General features: G+C 40.4%; 1 long non-coding RNA gene across 1 annotated transcript; it reads right to left on the reverse strand.

The window, feature by feature from the left end:
• Window positions 1-4,043: 4,043 nt before the first annotated feature.
• On the reverse strand, window positions 4,044-21,556 carry LOC109955684 (uncharacterized). The gene is made up of 3 exons (XR_002274303.1): window positions 21,193-21,556; window positions 6,616-6,696; window positions 4,044-5,523 (listed from the first exon to the last, which is right to left on the reverse strand). It is a non-coding gene; the product is annotated as an uncharacterized LOC109955684 (long non-coding RNA).
• Window positions 21,557-21,754: the final 198 nt, after the last annotated feature.

The raw sequence follows: 21,754 nt of genomic DNA on the forward strand, positions 1-21,754 counted from the left end.
AACAGGAAACTGAGCCAAATTTCTTATTGTTGACATATTTCCTTCTTTAAAAAAATGCTGTTAAATAAACTGGAGAACATACTGTGACCAGTTTGCTGATTCTTTACTTCGCCCACTGGATTAAGGTCATCGATTCACCTGGTGCACTTCAAGGTCAGAAATTGAATGTTTGCCCAATCAATGGCCAACTTACTGTTGTCTGTCTGCCAATCAATAGGCCTGCCTTCTTTAATCTTCCCACCATACAATGGTCCTGAATCCTCTCGGGCAGAAAGATGTCACGGTGGAGCCCAGATTGGTCAGGGTCTCCTGAGGAGCAAGTAAATATATATATATATATTAAAAGGGAGAAGCTGCAGTCAATGGTGACTGTTATTATTTATTGTCAGCGAGTCGCTCCTAATCTGGTCATTGTTATGGGCGTAATGATGCAGCTAATGAGGGAAAGTGACTGAAAAAAGATCCCAACTGTGAATTTTCTAATTTTAGAACAGGCAGAAATCTCTTGCAGCAGGTGCAAAACACTCAACCGTTTTATTTTGAAATGTGACCAGACCACAACTCTACAAGAAGCCATCATTGTCTCAAGCCTATAATGATGACGAGACTGGATAAGCACTAAGTGAATAAAGACAATGGTCAGGCTATTAAGCAGCAGGACCCTCAAGGTTAGATAAGCCGAGTTGGAATCACAAGGTCACCTCAAGAGGGGGGGGAGTAAAACATCTCTTTCCATTGAGAACAATACAAGCTACCAAACCTTTAGTGGCCAACAGTGAAACAGTTATTTTTGGCCACTAACAAGCCATAAACATAACTCTGGCTTACAGTATCATCTTATTACTTTATGGCTAATGTGTTTAACATTTGCCTACATCCATCAGATACAGTGCAACATTAGCATTCATTTATAGTCATGTTTCTTGGCATCTGATGGATGTAAGTTCACTCTGCTTTTATGTCTGCTTTTAGTCTCCACCAACTCCTAAGGGAAGTATGGCTCATTAGCTGCTAACGTTACCCAGCCATGTGCTACAGTGTCTGGCTGCTGTTTGGTGCAGGGGGCAGGCAGTGAATGGTGGACTGCTGAAAACAGTTCCCTTTGGCTGGAAACATCAGTGAAAGTGTTCAGACTGAATCGAAACAACAAACTGCCTGGCCTGAAAACCCAAACTATAAACTAAAACATGCTAAAAAAGGAAATGTAGACTCTCTAACGGTTAACATACACATACTCTGATTTGCCTTTATGCCTGCAAGAAAGTCAGCATCAGACTTTACAGTTCCTGCATTTCTTTATTCTATAGTGAAATTCAGCTACCTTCTCTAGTGGCAAAACTTGCTTCTGTACAATAAGTCTGACAGAAATCTGCTTCTCTAATTCTTGCGGGAGACAGTTACTTCATCAAGGTCGTACCAATCGCCTCCCTCGCTTCGAGGAAATTAGGTTAACCATCTACATGTGCAGGCACGTGTGGAATCTATGTAATCATCTTCTGCTCTGAGGAACCTTGAATAGCTGTTGGTATAAATGCAGTGATGCACATTCCATCTTCTGTTAAAGTCACTAACTCAACCAGGATCCATCTGCATTTTTTTTCCAGGCACTGACAATCTGCTCTGCAAAGGTAAAAAAAAAAAAAAAGACTGTCCTTTACCTGTGCATGCACAATGCCGCCCTCTGTTTCTTATTTATGTGCACACACACGCTAGCTGCAGAAGATGAGGGTCAGGGACAGGTGGGATCTCAGAGTGACATTGCTGAAAGCTGATGGCCTCTCCTGGACAAGCACAGAGGCTGGGATACAGAGAGAGAGGCAAAAGAAAGAAAGCTAGAAGTGGCAGATGGACCGGCTGTGACAGGACACTGATGGGATACAGAGGCTCCACCGGTACAGAAAGCCCTGCCATCAGCAGTTCGTTGCCTTAAGGTACAGAAATGGGCAAATCACATGAATTCACTTCCTCGCTGATGCACTCACTGCGACAGTGCGGCACTTTGATTCCTGTGAAAGTGCTTTCCTTTGTTACATCACAAAGCATCAAGGGTCGGTGGGAGAGGGAGAGGCATCTGGTTGCGCCATCCCTCCCAGCAGATAAACCATCCTCTTTGTCTTTCTTGCTATTGCTGCTGCCGTGCATGTTTTTGCTGAGCATACAACGGAAAAGTCAATTTTAGGCTGCTTGTGTTCCCGCTGCACAAAACCAGCCCCGATTCACTTTCACCACAACAAAAGGTGAAACCTTTTTCGATTTGCAGCTACCAGCCGGGCTTCACTCAATTACCCAGTGGCATTTTGGTGACCTTGCACAAGATAGTAATGACCTCCCCGTCCCGCTGAGCTCTTCCTTTTTTCTCCTCATTTTTTCCAGGGGGCAGCGAGTCCTCCATCACAGCACACATTGACTGATACCTTCGGTGCATGACCTCACGTTAAACATGGGGATCACAGCAAATCCATTCTCAAATCTGCACTGCTATACACAATTTAATACGTTTCTAAGGGCAACACATTTTCATTTTTAAAGTTTATTCAGAAGATTTTCACATCTTACATTGATTGAAATTCAAAGGAAATTCAGTTTTTCCTGTTAAATATTAACCAATCCACACACAGACTCCCTGAATCTAAAATAAAATGTCCTCTGATAATCAGAAGAAAGAAGTAAGCTTTGCAAATGATAACATGATAACTGCAAAATTCAACTGTACCGTGAAATACACACCGATTGTTTATACATTATTTTGTCAGTTTTCCAGTGTAAACACATTGACCAAGGACTATGCTAATTAGTAATTAACTGGACTTAATAGGAAACCTTCCAGCTGAACACTGCATCTCTGTTTCAGTTAAACATTTTATGTAAGCTCCTTTAAGGTCTAACTGGCTACTTACTCATTAAATTTTTATGGTTCCTTTTTTTTCGTGTTCCAAATTTCATTAAGCATTTTCGAAATTAGACATGTTAGTAAAAACAGAGTGCTAATTGCTGGAGCTCTAATTTCTATATGCATGTGCAAGTTGATGTTGCACGTAAAATGCATCTTTCAAGACCAACGACAAGTAAAATGTTTTTCATAAAGTGAGTGTTCAGAAAGGCTGATTTAGATGATTATGGTTTTGTTTATAGCCACAGCAACTCACTAAATGGGTTTTCTCAGTGAGACCACATTAATGCCGTTAGAGGCACTTCATTACTACCTCATCGTCTTCACATTATTGCACACCAAACAGCTTCAAGCTGCAGCCACATTAACTGTAATGCTTTGACGAGTGGTGGCAGCGATCAGAGTGCAGTGTCATTAAACACACACACACACACACACACCTAGACACTGATGAGTATTGTTTGAGTAGTGACAGTCAGTGCTGCGTGCTCTCTAATGAAGTACAGCAGCTCAGCTCCATACTGAACATGTCAGCTGCTTGTGTGTCATTCTGGGACTAAAATGTTGTGACTGAACATGAAGTGTTGATATGGTAGCCTCTGTTCAGCAGCGCTGCACTGACACCCCGAGGCCTGTGTCACTCCTCCCGATGCTGATGAAGTAATACATGGAGCACAGTGCAACTATGTTTTGCATTTATTGTCTTGAAAATGCAAAAATAGACTCAATATGGAATAATTTACAAACCAGTTATCACTTCGTATTGGTATAATGTGGTGCAATAAAATAGTACCATATAAACAACAGTATAAAATTCACTCTAAATTGATAAAGCAAATCTCTTTAAAGGCAATAAGCAGCCTTATCAACATTTTACAGTCTGCAGAACACTGGCTCGGTGAGATATCATTTTCAGCTTCCTGCTCATTTAATCTGCGGCTCCCTGCGACACTTCCCTCCAAGGGGCGGAAAACAAAGGAGGCAGAGGGAAAGGAAAACGCAACTCAGATTTCATTTAATCGAAAGGAAATCAGAAAACAATCAATGCAGAACAGAACTTAGCCATTTTCTTATCCAATGACGCAGAAACTGAAGGATAGAGATCTTGTATTTTGGAAGCTTAATATTAACTGTTTGACTGAGCTGCTGCCATTTCCACACACACACACACACACACACACACACACACACATATTGACTGAAGGCGATTATTCATTGCTAACTTCTTGACATTCAGCAAATGTTAACACTGTCTTATTGATTAAAAACAACATCAGTGTAAAGAAGCAGCTTTTCACCACAATCTAAAATTTTTCAAGTGGAACTGCTGAGAATTCGGAGATGAACTGACATACGAGGTTTCCTACAGGTGGCAACGTGGGAGCTCCTTCATAACAGCAGTTGAAAGAAACGTGTTTTGTAACAGAAAACTGAAAGACCTCATGTTTCAGCTTTTTGTGCACCATTTTCCACAAATCTACAGACTGCAACATTATTGTATATATGATATTTTTAGTATTTCAAAGGCATCTCTGCTTTGCAGCATCCACTGAGTGTCATAGGATGTGACAACAGGCTGTGGAGACCACTGTGCTCTTCAGTGACACGCTGTCCATTTGCATCAACAGCACTGTCCCCCCACAGCAGCCTGTCACTGTTCTGCCCCTTTAACCACCTGCTCAGAGGGAAGTAAAGCAGCTATGCTAACACCTGCCCACATCTGGCACCACTGCAGCCACCCAGTTGTGGTTTTTATGGGTCACAGGATGATGGCTGGTCATTTTTCAGATGGCTGTGTACAAAGTCTCTACTGTGACAGTGTTTATGTGTGAGGACGATGATGAAACTACAGCAGTTATCTTTATCATCGTCACAGCTGGGTCTGCATCTATCAGATGATTTAATAGATTTAAATGCAGTCTGATCTAACTGCAGAGAAATTTCAGATTCCCTCGGTAATGAATTGGGACATCCTGAGTGTCGACTGTATCACTAACTGTTAAAACGAACCTACAGTAGAAGTTTTTCATGTTCTAAATTTACTTGCAGTTTGTGCTTTTTCCACAATGCAACTCCCACAGCCGTCACTTTGTTTTGTCTGAAACTCTGATCATTTTTTGCCTGAGAAGTGCAGTAAAGTGGGAGTAGATGGTTTCCTTGTTATCTGCAGTTTTCTCTGTGTCACTTGAAAATTAATCCATCAAATAAACTACCTGTGCAACAGTATGTCCTGAATTTTTATTCAGTATTGAGTGGAAATAGTATCTATCTCCCACTTTGTCTTACTGTTGTTTATTGTGCAAGTTTCAGTTTTCATCTGAAATTACATTTTGGAAACACTTGGACTTGGACCACTCTCATCTACAGTATCTTAAAATGTCTGATGTACAAGTTTTGCACTTATGAACAAAATTTAAAAAAAAAAAGTTCCAGTGTTGAAATTGAAAGTTGGTTGTAAAAAATTCTATTAACATCCAAACTCTAATACTGCTTTTATAATATTATTTGGAAATCAAGCAACCTAGGAAAAGGTTGAGGAACATATCAGAATCATAAAACTCCCAGGTAATCGTTGCCACCATATGATCGATTTAAGACTTCTTCATTTGAAGAATGTGAAGACTGAGGAGGAGCTGGAGAGACAGAAACAAGAAAACATCTAGTGGTTACACATTAAAAACATAGCCTGAGCTACCTGCACACACACATGCACGGCCTTTCACTTTTGATGGGATGCAGCACAAATCAAAGGTATTTTTTAATCTGCACACTACATTTGCTCGTCAAGCTTCATACCACTTCAGCTCTTGGCAGCTCCTTCGGTAAATATCAAGATAATGAGAAAATGAGCAACTGGGAATTCTACATTTTAGATTCTGCAATTTCACACGTTACTCATTTGAAAAAAGAAATTCATGAAATCTCTTTTCCAAAACTAATTTCCTTCACAATGCTCAACTCCCCGGTGGCATGAACAGATTAAATGGAGCCAACCCAGATGTGCAGCAATAAAGTAGAAAACCTGTGGATTAAATTTCCTCATGAACTTTCACAGCAGCAAATTAGTTTCTAGACTGTAAAATGTTTAGTAAAGTTTAACTGCTAAAAACTCTTCAAAACTTTAAAGTTGAACTGTAATTGAACTTCATTCTGTTTGATTTTTAATTGTGCACTTATTTGATCAAAACTGTAATTAACAAAAAAACAGAAGAAATTCAAGGTGCATTTACTTTTCGTCAGTCGTCAGTGACACACAGCAGCACAAACTACTGTACATTAACGTTCTCTGGGAAGAATCGAGACTTGTTAATGGCAGACAGTGGCAGCACATCAAGTCCTCCTAAGTGAATGTTCTCAAGGGACAGGTGTCCAAAAATGCTACACGCCATGCAAAAGAGGAAAAAACACGATGCATGTACTAGTTGACAGCATGGACAGTGACGGCTCATCTCTTAGCAACTTCGCCTTTCACATGTCATTCGTGGGAGACACCCACTAACAGGCTGAACTTGCGCAAACACAAAAACATTATTATTATTCTGCTGTCAAATATGGAAAAATATGCACAACAGCTGCAATATCAACATAATTTACATTTCAAATAAACAGGTTAGTCTTGAGTTAAGAACAGTGTGCAGAGTATGTGCGCGTTTCCAAGATCTTCTGTTCTGGCAAACAGCAACTGGTTCTTTGCTGTTAATCTGAAATCTGCAGGTCACACTGACCTACATAATCAGTGGTGTGGCACTTTTCTCTGTTGATATCCCTTCCAGTTTGTCTGCAGCTCTTCTTTCTGCCCGTCAGGCCTGTAATGAGATTGTTAATAAAAGACCAGTCACTTTTTCATGTGCAGATCTGCTGCTCAGCGGGACGTCCACAGGCCTGAAGACAGCAGCTGCCTGTGCAGAGCTGGAGGAGGGCAGGGGCTCGGCAGAAAATCATCTGCATAATTTTGTTTGACAAAGCCGAAATGTCGTAACATTTTAGGAAAAAGCAGTTTAAACACCTTGCATGATGAAGTGGCTACTGCTGGATACATACTGTATATCTGTGTTTTAAGTTTTTTTTTTTCCATAGGGTTTTCTAGGGTATAGGTCCTATTGCTACTCATATATAGTCATAAAGAACTCCAGATGCCAAAACACGGGAGGTGAAAAGCACCAATACATGTAAATCTGTAAGATGCTTATCTCCCACACAGCACCTGTTCTTTCTGTCTGTGACTCACCCAATCTGCTGGCTCACTTACACTGACTAACATCTTCTCTGTGCGTCTCTAAGGAATAGTAAAGGTATGTGTGCCCGACACACATATTTAACAAACGCTCTCTGACTTCATCCTCATTTGTTTGTCTTCCGAGCCACTCTCTTCGAGCATATCTGCATATGAGAGATATGCAGCTTGCTTTTGTTAAACCACTATCCTCTGCCTGGAACAGAAACCCCCCTCCTTTTTGCAGAGTGAAAGTACAAAACAAAAGAACACCACAAAGTGCCTGAAGCATCAGTTTTATCATGAAAAGGCTGCAGCTGTTCTCCAAGCTCTTCGCCAACACATAGGAAGTTGTACACACACTTATTATGGATGACAATACTGACAGAGCACTGTACGAGCTATCTGTGTAATGTTGGTCACATTGAACAGGCTCTGTGCCTGGCTGTCTGTCTTTTCACCAACATGCTAGCAAAATAATGCCATCAATTCCGGTTCAGTTTTCCATCACCATTTTTATTCATCTCCTCAGTTTAATGTGCTCAGAGGCTGCAAGGGCATAAAGAGGTTTTAACCCACTTGAGCTAAGTTGTCATGTTTACAAAGTCTGACAAACAAATCTGTAGTGGAGGAAAAAAATGCTCAGCCACTGGAGGAGAAGTCTGCAGCTTCAGAATCCGAATAGATACAAAAATGCAGCACAAATATGACATATCTGGGTCTCCACCGGCGTGGAAAATTTGTCTCAGGCTCGTACAAGCAAAGTCACAACTTGCTGTCATATTTCTAGTCCTTGCCAGCGTCAGTGAGTCAGCTGTGTTCAAGATCTCAGGTTTAAATTAGCTAAGCTGCTCCCGCTGTATCACATTCACAAAGACAAACTCAGACAATTTCTGCTACCAAAACCTTTACTTGTGATTCCCATACATCCTCTAGTAAAGTACAGAACAGTTACTTCAAATATGCAAAAGCCCTAATCTGTGTCTGCAGTGTAGTGAAGAACACACACACTTGTTTTGTCAACCCTGCACTATGCACCACTGGCATCCGACTCTCACTAAGACAATAGGATGTGTGTGTCTGTGGTGCTGGTGTCCTCACAAGGATAGAAAGACCATAACAGTGGTGACATATTTGGGTTATTTGGAGTTTGGATTTTAAATCAAAACTGGAAATGTGATTACAGGCCAATTTTAGCCCTGTTTTGAACATGGCAACAGATTTTTAAGTTGTGTGAGAAATGGAGCAGGTCACCGGTGACAGCGCATGTTATCACATAGTCTGCAGCAGTCGAGGATTTAGACTGAGCAGTGGAAATGTGGGACAATTACATTTTCCTCAATATCATGATAAAAGGCAAGAGCAGGACAGAAGCAAGGCTGCAGCCAGGAGTTTAGAAGTGTCTGGGGCTGGCCTGCTTACAGTCTTTGATCCATTATTAATAATGTTGAGGTACTGCTTTTTGCTGTGTTTTGATTGTGCATGTGAGCTTCCTCTGAGGAATTGATGTGCACACGGCATGCATTACTGCCAGAAGTTGTCCTTGGTAAACCTCCTGGGAAAAGTTTTCAGTCATAATTGTGGCTTGTTTTTAACACAGTCGTTGATTAATATCGCATCCATTCAAGTCAGTATTGTTGGCATCACACTCGTCATCTTGAACTATTTGTTCTTTTGTGTCATCGTGATCATTTCAGTCAAAGCAAGATTAAGTGATTTTATATTTCTGTCATTACTCTTTTGCTTTTCAAGCCCAGCTCTCCAGAATCAATGTAAACTGTATTATGTTGTCAGCTGTCTTCAAAGTAAAAGCCTTGACATCCACAGTGAGTCAGATCAAAGCTCCTCTCATCAATCAAACAAAGATGACTTGCTATTAAAATATGGCACCGATGTGACTGCTGGGTCAAATGTGGCTCCCACATGTCAACACAGATGTAAAAATCAGTGATGTCAAAACTCTGACCTGTTCATTCTCCCGTTGAACAGGTGGAGGAAGCAGGTAAACACAAGCTGATGAATCAACCTTTTGAGCAAACATCAGCTGCAGATTAGCTGTCTGCAGATGTCTGAATCAGGCTTTTGTGTTGCTTTTGTGTAAGTGGGCAACAAAAGGCTCAGTGATGAGAACCACATTTTTAACCTCGAAGTGTCTTTTTAGCCACTAGGAGGTCTGGTGAGACTCAAAACAGACTGATGCCAGAAGCTGATCCTTACCGCTCTTTGCCCCTCCCATCACGTTTAGCTTCCTAGCCACGAGGTAAACTATGGATGCCAGATTGTGACTATATAAAAATGCAGCCTCCAGTCTGAAGCTAGTGTTAGCTGACTAAAAAGTAAATTTGTCAATCCAGTAGAACGCTCTGGTTACTACAAATGTGACGCAAAGCACTAACATTACACAGCGCTTGAACTACTCCCAAATTAATTATATTAATTTAATATAAAGGTATAATCATAACCATGCTAGGTCACTAATGTTACCAAACACATTAGCTTTAAATACTAACACATCCGAGTATCTCTCATATTCGGGCACCGTGCACACTGCTTCAGCGATACATCCACAAAAGAATGATTGCTATGACTGGAGAATTGCTGTTCAGAGGAGAGGATGAGCAAACAGTTGCTTGTAGTGGACACGTTATTAGTCCTAGTACTGGTTATCTTTGAAAATGTTTAAAGGAAAAGGGGGCATTTTTATATAAAAACACAAGAAGATGCTTTTTTCTCACACCGCGTTTGGCACACACTACATGACACCAGATAACAACAAAGAAAAGGCACTTTTCATTTAATGGAACTATTAAGGGATCTCTTAAGGGACCTCTTTGAATGTCCGTCATTAAAGCAATGCAAGGCAATTTCACATACTGACAGCTGCAAATGGAAGCAAGAGATAAGTGCTTGAAATGTAATGAGTCTGGCTGCCAGAAATCACAATGTGACTTCAGTAAACTGCATTTAGTATGCTTACATTAACAAGCACAGCTCCAAAGCACACTTGAGGGACAATCTAGGCAAATGATTATACTGCATGTTGGTGCAGCTTTCTCAAGATGAAGAGCTTGGACAATTTGGATGGAAGGAATGTTCTACAATATACAGGATTCTTTTACTGCTAATAACAGGTGGAGATAATGTTCTGTCAGTGTCCATACATCACATAACACTGTGGTGCTTTTTCATCAATGACCCACACATAAGAGAACAGATTACACGATGCAGGATGTTCTAAACACATTTTTATTCCGTTATTCCTTAATTTTCCAGACAGCAAAGAGTTTGCCTTGAAATATGTAGAATGACAGCGGGGGTACTGTTGGCCCTTGTTTAGTTTTTGGGCCCCCGGCTCACAGGGACTTTGAGTCATCTATAACCTCTCTGAGGTTTAATAGCTTTTGGCTGTCAAGCACCTTGGGGAGAAAACTGGCAGCTGTAGAGGATTCCTGTGTTAGGAGGTACCCAGACACACATTCACTGTACTTGGCTTTACTACAGTGCTCATGCAGAGAATAAGTAGATTTTTAAATCAAGTACCACAGATATATCAGTGTACTGTAGTGCTGCTAGTATGTCTTCATCCATGTTAGTGTCAAATGTGTTTTAGGGAATGCAGTGAAACCCCGCCTCTATGTTCAGTACCCAAGGTAACAACAAATTAAGAAAATTACATTTTCTGCCCACGTAATCCATCATGATTACACAGCAGTAAAGCTATTTGAGTGCCTTACTTTGTCTTATACATGTTGTCACTTTCTCCCCCAATGAGTTTCTACTGGAAAAAGAAAACTGCTTCATTCCTTTGTGTGCCAATATTAAAAAAATAAGAGCCTTGATTTACTCTTTTCTGCACTGGTGCTGTCATTTTATTTTACCGTGATTCGAATGAGCACATTCATTCAAAACAGTTCAGCAAAGAAAATGAAAAGATGCACTCTCCCACAGCTCAGCGAGCTGCTGGCTGCTTTCTGTTAGCATGCATGTCAATGTTTCTAATAGGGTTTCTAATAATAGTGTTGCTGTGGCCTCTTCCATCTGCGCTCCATCCTCAATCTTTGGCTTTGCCCAGAGATGACTGGCAGATGAAGAGTCAGTAGGCTGCACACAGCTGATAAGCACAACCCCCTGGACCCACCTCTCATCTCCACACAGTTTCATTCCAGAGGTTTCTGTGTGGTATGTGTTTGCGCAATCTAACCTTGACAGTTTCTTTTTTTATTTTGGCAGGCTGAACAGATATTATCTAGCTAGCTTTAAGTGGGAGAGTAAAGACTTCACAGCCTTCAAATGGTTATATGTTGAAAACACTGCATTGTAGAGCATCATCTAAGGAGCAGTTCCAGTAAACCTCTTGCGTATTTGCTGCCACAGCTGTTGCTAGATCAACAAGTCAGTTTTGCTTCATGCAAATAGAAAAAGTAAAAACTACACTGTTTCAACAGCAACTTTAGTTCTTTTCATGAAGCTGCTGAAAAAAATGACAAATAATACACGATACTGGGTTCAAAATGCCAAACACTGCAGGCGCATTCTGAAATGTTTTAATTATCATCTTGTAATGAATGTTACTTCACTTCTACTCCCTGAGTGTGAATTATCATATGCAGTAAAAGACAACAATAGCACTGTAAAAGGTTTTGCCACAGACTCAGCTGACGGCTTCTCTCCTGTGTGATTTCACATCAGTCTCTTCAGACCTCATAACTGTGCATGAACTGTGCACGAGCCTCTAACTTCTAACTGAAGCTGTGTGACCTTCTTTGCTATTTTCACTCTCACCGCACCGGATGGTGACATCATCCTGCAAAGGCACTGCACTGACCAATCACATACAAGGGACGATCGTGGACGTGGACTCTTTTGTTTACCATGTTAGCACGAACATTCACCGCTATTCACTGTTGAAGTTTGGCCACGGTTAAAGCACCATAATGACACGCTGTGCATTTTCATTAGTACTAGATGTTAAACTGTGTTTTTATCTGTCAATGCAGACACGCTGGTGGTAGAACTGGTGCTGAGGTAGAACAGGTTACGTTAGCAGCATGGCTAACCAAAACACAATGGAAACTCACGGGCTGGAAACGGGAGTAAAGCCACTCACGTCGAGTCGTCACAATATGACCGGATCATACACGCCTACAACGCTCTCCCTGCAACCCCACACCCCCTAACAAACACAGCTCCATGCCTGAAAACACAGCAGGGAGTTGTATTTTTACCAGAGTAATGTGAACATATCCTCATGTCATGCTGGTTGCTGTGTGTGTGTGTGTGTGTATACATATATATATATATACACACATATATAGAGTGAGAGAGATTTGTCTAAGTGCACGAAACTAACCTTGTGAAATTGTAACTTATCATTATATACCTCAACAATAGGTTGTTAGATGACAAAGCAGTATATTATAAATAAACAAAAATCTAATTGAGAAAGCATGTTTATCTTGTTCATGATCAAAGATGAAAAAAAAGAAACAGTTACCATGGAAAACATCATTTAGACACTGACACCTGACTGGTCCATATCCGACTTTGGCAGGAGGTTGATCAGCGTTGTAAACAGTTATGCTAATGATGCTGCATCTCCACCCAGAGTTGTTCTCCCTGCTGAGACACCAGACACCCAGTTTAGGGGTGTGTCGAGATGATAGTATTGGCATTTTTATACTGAAAATTATCAACATGTTAAAAATATATTCAAATTCTTTCTTTTTGCTTCTTTTTGCCTTCTGGATCGACTCCCCTCCCTCACACAAAACTATTTCAAATGCTTTCTGCTGAGCTACTGCATCTGAATAATTGAAGCCCATTAACAAACAGCAGCAGCCGGGATGTAATTGTGATTAAACAGCCTGAGACCAAATGGATGAGTCCATTTTGATTCTAGAAGATGGTCATTAAGTGTGACTCATCCTTAAAATGTATTTAAATAGTAGGTTAACTTTAGGTTTAGTTCAAGCTTTATCTGTGTGTGAGAAATTGTTCCATTCAGGATGTTTCTCCAGTTGCAAAAAAAGTACGATTTTCTCATTTACCATATTTATTTCTGTGCACAACGCATAGCTGATATGACAAACCTAGGTATGCACCGCACACATGCTTGCACAGTGACCTTGTTTGCATGGGGCTTGAGGGAAAAATGTCATCCTCCAACAATGAATAACTTGTCATAATTTCCTTTTCACAAACAAAATGGGATGTTAAGACATTCAGAGCTCATCAGAAGAAAACAAAGGCAATAAGCAGAAATTAGGTTTTTAAGTAAATTGAGTTGCAGCTCAGCAAAACAAATGCACCGCAGGGTTTCAGCAGAGCACCAGGAGTGGCTGACAACTGATAAGCGTCTCTGGCACAATGTAGCATCATTGGCGCAGTAGGGGGCTTTGGGGGGGGGGCTGATGGGTGGTGGGATGCCGGGGACTCATCCAGAGCCGATTCATGCTAACTGGGTAGTCCTTGGTGCTTTTTTGTTACTGGTGAAGTAAACACACTAATAAGGGAGAGTCACACTCTGCAGCATATTTTCACACCACACACAAAGTGATTTCTGTGATGCTCTAGTTGTGCTAAGCTTTAGGGGTCTTTGGCTAATGAGATACTGTAAATTAACTAATAACTAAATAAAGCACACACTAACAAACATTAATGCTTAATTAATCAGTGTATTAAATGATATGAAATGGCTATTTTCAAATAGGTGATGTAAGTGAGTGATTCCTTTGTGTTGCCATGTTGGGAAATAGATAGGGTTATTATACAGCTGAAAATCAGGGTTGTGCCAAATTGGAGTGCAAGTGATGATTTAGTGATTTTGTTTACTTTCCACCAGGCTGTCAGAGTTAAGAGGATTGTGATGTTCTTACAGTAATTCATTTTCTTAATAGAGTTTGGTAGAAAAAGAAGGTATACAATTGAATTATTTTTGCTCTAATTCTATACATGTACTGTTGTAGCTGTCCTTCTGAATTCATTTGACTAAACATTGTAGCTGATTTGCCAAGTAGTAAAGTTGGACATTTGGTGCTTCTAGGCCACCTAGTGATTTCTTCGTTTGAAGTGTAGATAGAGAAATTTTGGGTTTCTTGTTTTTCCAATTAAATTGTGAAGTTAAAGAATCAAGTGGTTTAAACCATTTATCTGTGGGTGTCATGGGAAGCATTGTAAACAGGTAGTTAATTTGAGGCAGAGTTTATATTTTGACAGTAGCAATACGGACGATGAGTGAGAGAGGAAGATTGGACCAGCGTTTGAAATCATCTTCTATCTTTTTAGCAGGGGGGTGTAGTTGAAGTTAAACAGTTCATATCATTTAATACAATGATCCAGAAGTACGAAGTTCAGAGGGAACAGTTCCTCCAGTACAATCAATTAAAATCCATAATTAAGTCAAAGATTAGTGTAATCAATAACCCACTACAACTCTCCAAATTAACTGATGAGATTATGAAAATGACATCTTCCAAGAAAATAAGTGTGCTATATAAACTCATATCAAATATATATTCAACAATAACAATACCAAAACTCAAATGGGAAAACGATTTAACTCTCTCCCTCAGCTCCAATATCTGGACAGAAACCTGTAATAACAACTTTTCTATGACCGGCAACGTAAACTTACCACTTATACAATACAAGACCATCTATAGGACCCATATTACACAAAGTAAAATGTTCAAAATGGGTTTCACTGACACAGACATCTGCTCACAATGCATTCTAGGTTGCACCAACAATTATTTTCATGCTACTTGGACCTGCCAACCAGTTCATTCCCTCTGGATAGCAGTGACAGAGAAACTCTCCACCATCTTGGGCTGTAGAATCCCTCCTTCTCCATCACTTTGCTTACTTGGTAATATCATAGAAATCGACCACCTACCAATTAAATACAAAAACCCACTCCTCATTTCTCTAGCTACTGCCAAGAAAATCTTTCAAAACAGGAAATCAAAAAATCTCTACATATAAACCACTGGACCAATCTTCTGATAGAATACATCACATTAGAGAAAATGACATCCACTCTCAAGAATAGTTCATCAGCTTTTTATGACACATGGAACCATTTTTAACACATTTCAACTTGAACCAAACACCTGGAGCTGAGGCCACGCACATTCCCACAAACCTCTAGAAGTTTAACAAGCTGATTTTATTAGTAGTACTGTTATCATCATTATTATTAGTAATTTTTGATTTATTTATTTCCCTCCTTTACCCTTTCTTGCGTTTCATAGACTGCATAAGTTGGAAATACCCACACTGTCAAACACTACAATCTTGTAAAACACTCTATCGTTTTGTAAAGTCATGTTATCTGTTGTCTTGTCTCCCATGTTTGGTACTGTTTTGTTAATGTGTTACTTCATTTCAATAAAAATAAAATAAAATAAAATAAAATAACAGCCATTAATGCTTCTTTGAGAATTTGAATTAGCTGTGACCCAAAAGTGTGGGGGCATTTGGTCCAATGCTCAGTCTGGGACTGCCAAACCGGGCTGGGGCTAAGTCGGACCCACACTTAAGGGCACCTGATTAAAAAAAACATGGGGACTTCGTAAGGTAGATTTCTAACATTTACATTTACAAAGTGGCAAAGACACCTCAAACAGCCAGCGTACCACCTGTAAAAACATCATAAGGAAAGTGAAAAAGAAGCAGGAGGTGGGGAGACAAACTAAGCCAAAGTGGTGGGCAGTGAGTAGGCAGGTTAAAGTGGGCACAATATACAGTAGCCCTGCTCCATGTAGAATAGTTGCTTAGATTATTTAGTCAAACGACATTGCTATAGCTGTGCTGCTACCTATTGTACACTCATGCTAAGGTCATGTGAATTTCAGAACCTTAAACTAGGATCACCAGAAAGGCTGAGAAAGTTGTACTATAGAAATTTTCCTGTTGGTTATTTCACACGTCAAAGAAAACAAAACCATCCACTGTGCTCCCAGAAGATCACTGGCTCTTGCCCACATGATGTTAACTGATATAGCTGCTATGAAGCAGATACATTCTCAGGCGATGGGGGCTCTCTCCTGTCAACATGCTCAGACATGTGTTGAGTCACTCAACATTTGGTCACTGACCAAAAAGGCCAAACCAGGGAGCAGATGGCAAGGAGAAAAGAGATCCAGGAGGAGCAGCGTGGACGTAGCCCAAGGTGAGGATCAGACATATGGCAAACCAGATCGGAGAGCAAATCCAGTTGTATGGAGAGTCAAATATTTAAATGCAGTTTAATGTCAAGTGTAAATGTCAAAACAGCTTTGAGCTTTGCAATAAAAGCCCCACTTATGCCAAAATCCATTGAAAAACCTGGCACTAGCTAGCTTACTGGCAAACTCTGCATCCAATAACATGAGTCACAAACATTACTGGTTTTTTGGAGGCCACTGAGCAGTTCACCACAGAAAAAATGCACAGAGAAGAAAGAAAAGTGTTGTTCCCCCAGTCCTCCTCCTAACACAGTCCCCCACGGAGGGCAGCAGGGAGCCAATGTAGAAAAAAAAAGTTCTCCACTGTCGATTGTTGGACTGTGTGAAAGCTGAAGTGAAATGTGACACTTAATATTTAGCAGGAAGACTTAAACATTACATACTATGAATCAGATTATCCAGTACTGAAGGCTCTGAACACCTAGTTTCTCAGTCAGCATTTTACTATGAGCAAAAACACAATTACTTTGCCTGTGTCAGCATTTTAAAATAAGCGTCATTTTTCCCATGCTGCACCAGTTCATTCATAAGGAACTAAAGGCTTGTCATTAAGCCCAAGCAGCCTGCATGCCTCGGAGCCACTGGGAACATGTTCTTCTCTATATCCTCTTTTCAAAAGACCTTCACTGAGAGTCCAACATAAGCTTTTCTGTTAAAAAAAACACCCATTGTTTTGCCTTCAGCTTGTCTGTATTTTACAGCTGTGCGTGACTGATTGTCTGAGACAGGAGGATTTGGGGTGGGGGTACTGGTGAGCAATGCACCACCAGTTTAGACCTATTGATCTCCATGCTCCCAGTCTGTGTCCGTCCCAGCTGGTTTTGCAGGAAAACAGGGAAACCATGGGGGTGTTGAGGTTAGCCTCTTACACACACACACACACACACACACCTTGGGGAAGCCTACAGATCTACATTTAGAAAACTTAAAGTGTGTGTGAGAATATTCAGTGGGCAGGCAAAGATGACTTCTGCTTTATGGAGATTGAGAGGCACGACAGCTCACTTCCACCTCAGCCTTGATTTTACCCAGTTCAATATCAGACTCTCAATTACACTTAAAAAGCAATATGTGGCTGATAGATCCCTGCTCAGTCAGGTTGTTGCTTTTGCCATAACAGTTCATCCAATTTTACTGTAACTCAATCCAAGATTCATTAATCAAGATGGAAAACTAACCTCTTGCCTTCTACAAAAATGGTGATAAATAGTGTCCTATCTCTAAGCCTGTTACTGCAGACAGATTTAGGAATTTATTTTGTTTTGCACTGGAGAGTGAGAAAATGATCTTGAGTTTAATATTAAAACAATTTGTCAAAACTGCACATGTGGGGAATCCTGACTGATCTGGTCTTTGGATAGTTTATAGATTTCCCCTTTATGACTCAAACCTGAGCCGTTTCATGCTGTGATCCACTTATTTTTGCAAAATTAAGAAAAATGTCCAATGACAAATGATGTCCAACCACACAGCTTCATTTCAAAGGACACAAGTTTTCATCCATCAGATTAATGGTCTGGAAGGTGGGTATAAAAAATGTTAACTATTTCTGTCTTTTGGGATTGCACTGCCAAAGGCTGTGTGGAGCTGGACCTTTTCACATGAGCCAGATAGGAGTGGCTTCTTATGACATTTCACTCACATAAATGCCACGACTGTATGTGTGTGCGAGTCATGTCTGTGTCAGCCTGGTTTGAGCTAAATGCTAACACCAGCATGCTAACATAGTACTCACTATGAAAAGGCTAACACGTCAGTGTTTAGCGGGGGTAGTGCTGGGAACCAAGAATGTCACAAAAAATTTGGTGCCAGTCTAGTACATGCTGAGATATTTCACAGGATAAGTAGCAACTGTGACCTGCTTGTGGGACTAGAACTCATCCTCTGGGGACCATGAATTGACACAAAGTTGTCAATGTGATAGTGGTGCTAGAGGTAAAAACAGGGGGTCACTAAAGTCAGAAGCATTCACTCTCTGGAGACCATGAACACCTGTACAAAATTTTATAGCACTCCATCAAAAAGTTGCTAAGATTTTCACTCTGGACCAAAGTGATCAACCAACCAGAACTGTCATCCATAGAGTCATTTGGCAGTTATGGCTAAAAACATACTCTGTGTCTGAACAGTTGCAAATCATAACAACACAAACTTGGGAGAACAATGGCAATCACTCTGTAATCAAGGGAGTAGCTCACTTATACAACATGGCTAGGTAAAATGTGGGACACATACAGTACAAGACAGGGTGGACTGCAGCCTTGCTAAAGACCAGTTTTCTACCAGTTCAGTCCACCCATAGGGAATGTTCAGGACCAGAGCTGTGCTGAGGCGCTCTGCTTTTCCTTTTCTGCTATTCCTTACTGACTACACTATCTGGGTCAGGCTAAACACCATTACAATCTGGACCCACTGCTATTATAGTACCCAGTGGTGCACAGCTGCATGCTAGGTGTGTTAGCATGCGTCTGTAGCTGCTGTTACTTTGCAGGAAAATATCCTTACATTTCATACGTACAATAATTTTTTAAGGTTCAGTGTTTTAGTCGCTGCTTAGTGATAAAGTGTTGTAATTAAGTTTGTGGTTTCCCATTTCTCCACCCTACCTCATTCCACCTCGGTGAGTTACTCTGTTTCTCTAATTTCCTAGAATGGGTCTGAGTAAGCCTCAGAGAACTTCCATGGAAAACACTATTCAATCTGTCTTATGACAAAATAAGAAAATGCGCATTGTTAGAACAAAGTAACAATAATGGCAGCAGTAATGGCAAGAAAGCAGATTTTTCCACTTAAAAAAGCAAAAGTGGTGTCCTTCACTCAAAGGTCAGTAATCATGTCATCCATATTACATTCTGGTTACTGAGGCTGTACTCTGGGTGGAGAAAATGTTAGATGATCTGCATCTGGCACAACACTACTCCCCTGTGGGTCTAATGAATATAAAAGCAAACCTTGCTGTCTGAAACTGAGAGCCTGACACCAAAACCTGATCATTGCAGCTGTTGTTTTGCTTAATAAAGGTTACTAAACTCCATTTTGCAGGGAACACAGTAATGTCATTGTAACAACAATATGGGTACAGAAAAAATATCAGATAACACCTTCAGGGAATGGTTGATAATTTAGGCAATAATCTCAGTTTCTTTCTTTACCAAAAGTTAGATGAGATTAATACCATTTTGCATGTTTTGTGTTAAATATGAAGCTACTGACAACAGCCCTTAGATTAGCTTAACAAAAAGATTAGAGACATGAGGAAACAGGTAGACTGGCTAAGTCCAAAGGTAACAAAATCCACCTTCCAGCAAAGCTAACTGCTGGCTAGCAATAGCTTCATATAACCATGAGGGCATGAGTATGGTTGCCTATCTGCTCAACTCTCTGCAGGAAAGCGAATAAGTGTATCACCTATTTTACTTAGGGAAACTCAAAAATATGTGGATATTAAAAATGAACCTTAAATCTTTAATCATGAGACCCAAATCTAATATTAATGCATGTTGCTCAGAAAATGTTTCCTCCATGCAACTGTAAAGAGCACAGATATGTCTTTCATTTCTGACATTTACTGTTCACCCTACTGCCCTGTTTTCCTGCCTCTGACAACCTAAAACATCTCAGGCATCATGTACTGTGTGTGACAGAGTCACTGTGTGATACATAGGCTTGTTGTGTGAGGAAAAGCAGCCTGGCAGCCACAGGGCATTTGCCAGGCCCTGCACAATACTGTCACTGCTTCAAGTGATACTGTAGCTTTTCAAGCAGATGAAACAAAGTCGTCTGGTTCACAGAGAGCTTTTTGCTCCATTCAGCTGCTACAATACTTCCTTTTCACTAAGATGTCAAGACAGTCAAAGGCTCACGTCCGACTTATTTTTTGAAAGGAGACTGTTGTTATACTGAAGAGTTATAGTAAATCAAAATTTTGTATGGCTAATAATTCCTGTTTTTCCAGTACATGGCACAGTATTTTTCTCTTTTGTCTTCTGCTGTACATGTAACATATGCGTGACTGCACCAGTTCTTCAAATTAAGCTAATGCAAAGTAAAGCACACTAACATGATCCGATTAAACGCCATCCAGCTCATTTGCTTTTTTGTGTGGTTTGATATCTTGAGATTAAGATATCTTCTTTATTTGAAATTAAAGCATGCACTGGTGAGCTGAGAGTTGAAACCATGATCAGCATCCATATCACAGGTTAGTATAAGACTATGCCTCCAAAAGGCATATTTTTCTACAACTATGCAGTCCATAATATATAGCTGAAACAGGCTTGTGTCAAACCATCAACTATTAAACCAAGCTAAAATTGGTTACATACAAAGACCAGGGCTCAACAGAAGATTTACTGTATTGTTGACAAGACTAGTGTTCAGTCCCCACCCAAAGTTGATGCCCACACAGGCATCAGTAAACCTTCCTGTCACAAGCTCCCCTCATGGCCATTTAACTGGGTCATTAGATTAGAATTATTTACCCTCAACAGTCTGAACATGGGTAAAAGTAAACTTTGCCTAATCCACAAAAGTAAATGTAAATCCCCCAGAAAAAAGATTATATTTATGGTTTGACTCCAGACATGACTGTGTATTGTATATGTAAAAGCTTGTGTTAGAAAGAGCTAACAAGGACAAAAACAGGCCATCATTTTTCAGCTGCAGGGAAATAAACAAGCCTTACAGTAAGCCGCACCTGTGCAATCATGACAGTATCACAGGTGTGTCCTCTGCTCAGATGATTTAACCCTGTTTTACATCCCTGGAATTGGTTTGTCTGTCAGCCCTTTTCCACCATAGGCCACCGATTTACCACTCCTTGTGCAGGCCTCACTGCAACAAACGTTGTTTACATCGATTACCTTAATTTATAGTGGTCTCTCCAGTTTGTAGGAGCTGTCTTAGTACTTGTTCCAGCTGTTTCCGAGTCCGTGTCCGGTCCTGGCACTGCCAGTATCTGATCTTCAGTTGTCTTCTTGGCTAATGGCTCTCACTGGAGGTACCATGCTAACATTAGCGTTAGCCGCCACAGAGTTGTGGAGTAACTTCGCCTGTCGCAGGACTCGTACCTGCCGTTTTATCCTTTAAAGCATTTCAAAAGTTAACTTTGGTAATTAACGTTAATAATCAGAGTTATTCTTGGTCTCGCTTCTCTTATTTCATTTTTAGCTATTTCAATGCCGGTCTCATGTCTCCTATTTTCCGCCATTTTTGTTTACTTTTTTTCCCCAGAAGGTCGCGAGAGCAGCTCATAACACCTGACGCCAAACTGACCAATCAATCAACATGACAGTATTAGTATTAGTATTAGTATTAGTATTAGTATTAGTGGTATTATGTTATTAATGATCTGAACTTGAAACACTGGAGCAAATGTATGCTTTTGCATTAACTCTACTTTTATCAACAATAAGTATTAGTGAC

The sequence above is a fragment of the Monopterus albus genome, unplaced genomic scaffold (genome assembly GCF_001952655.1).
Source record: "Monopterus albus unplaced genomic scaffold, M_albus_1.0 scaffold16.1, whole genome shotgun sequence".
Lineage (NCBI taxonomy): Eukaryota > Metazoa > Chordata > Actinopteri > Synbranchiformes > Synbranchidae > Monopterus > Monopterus albus.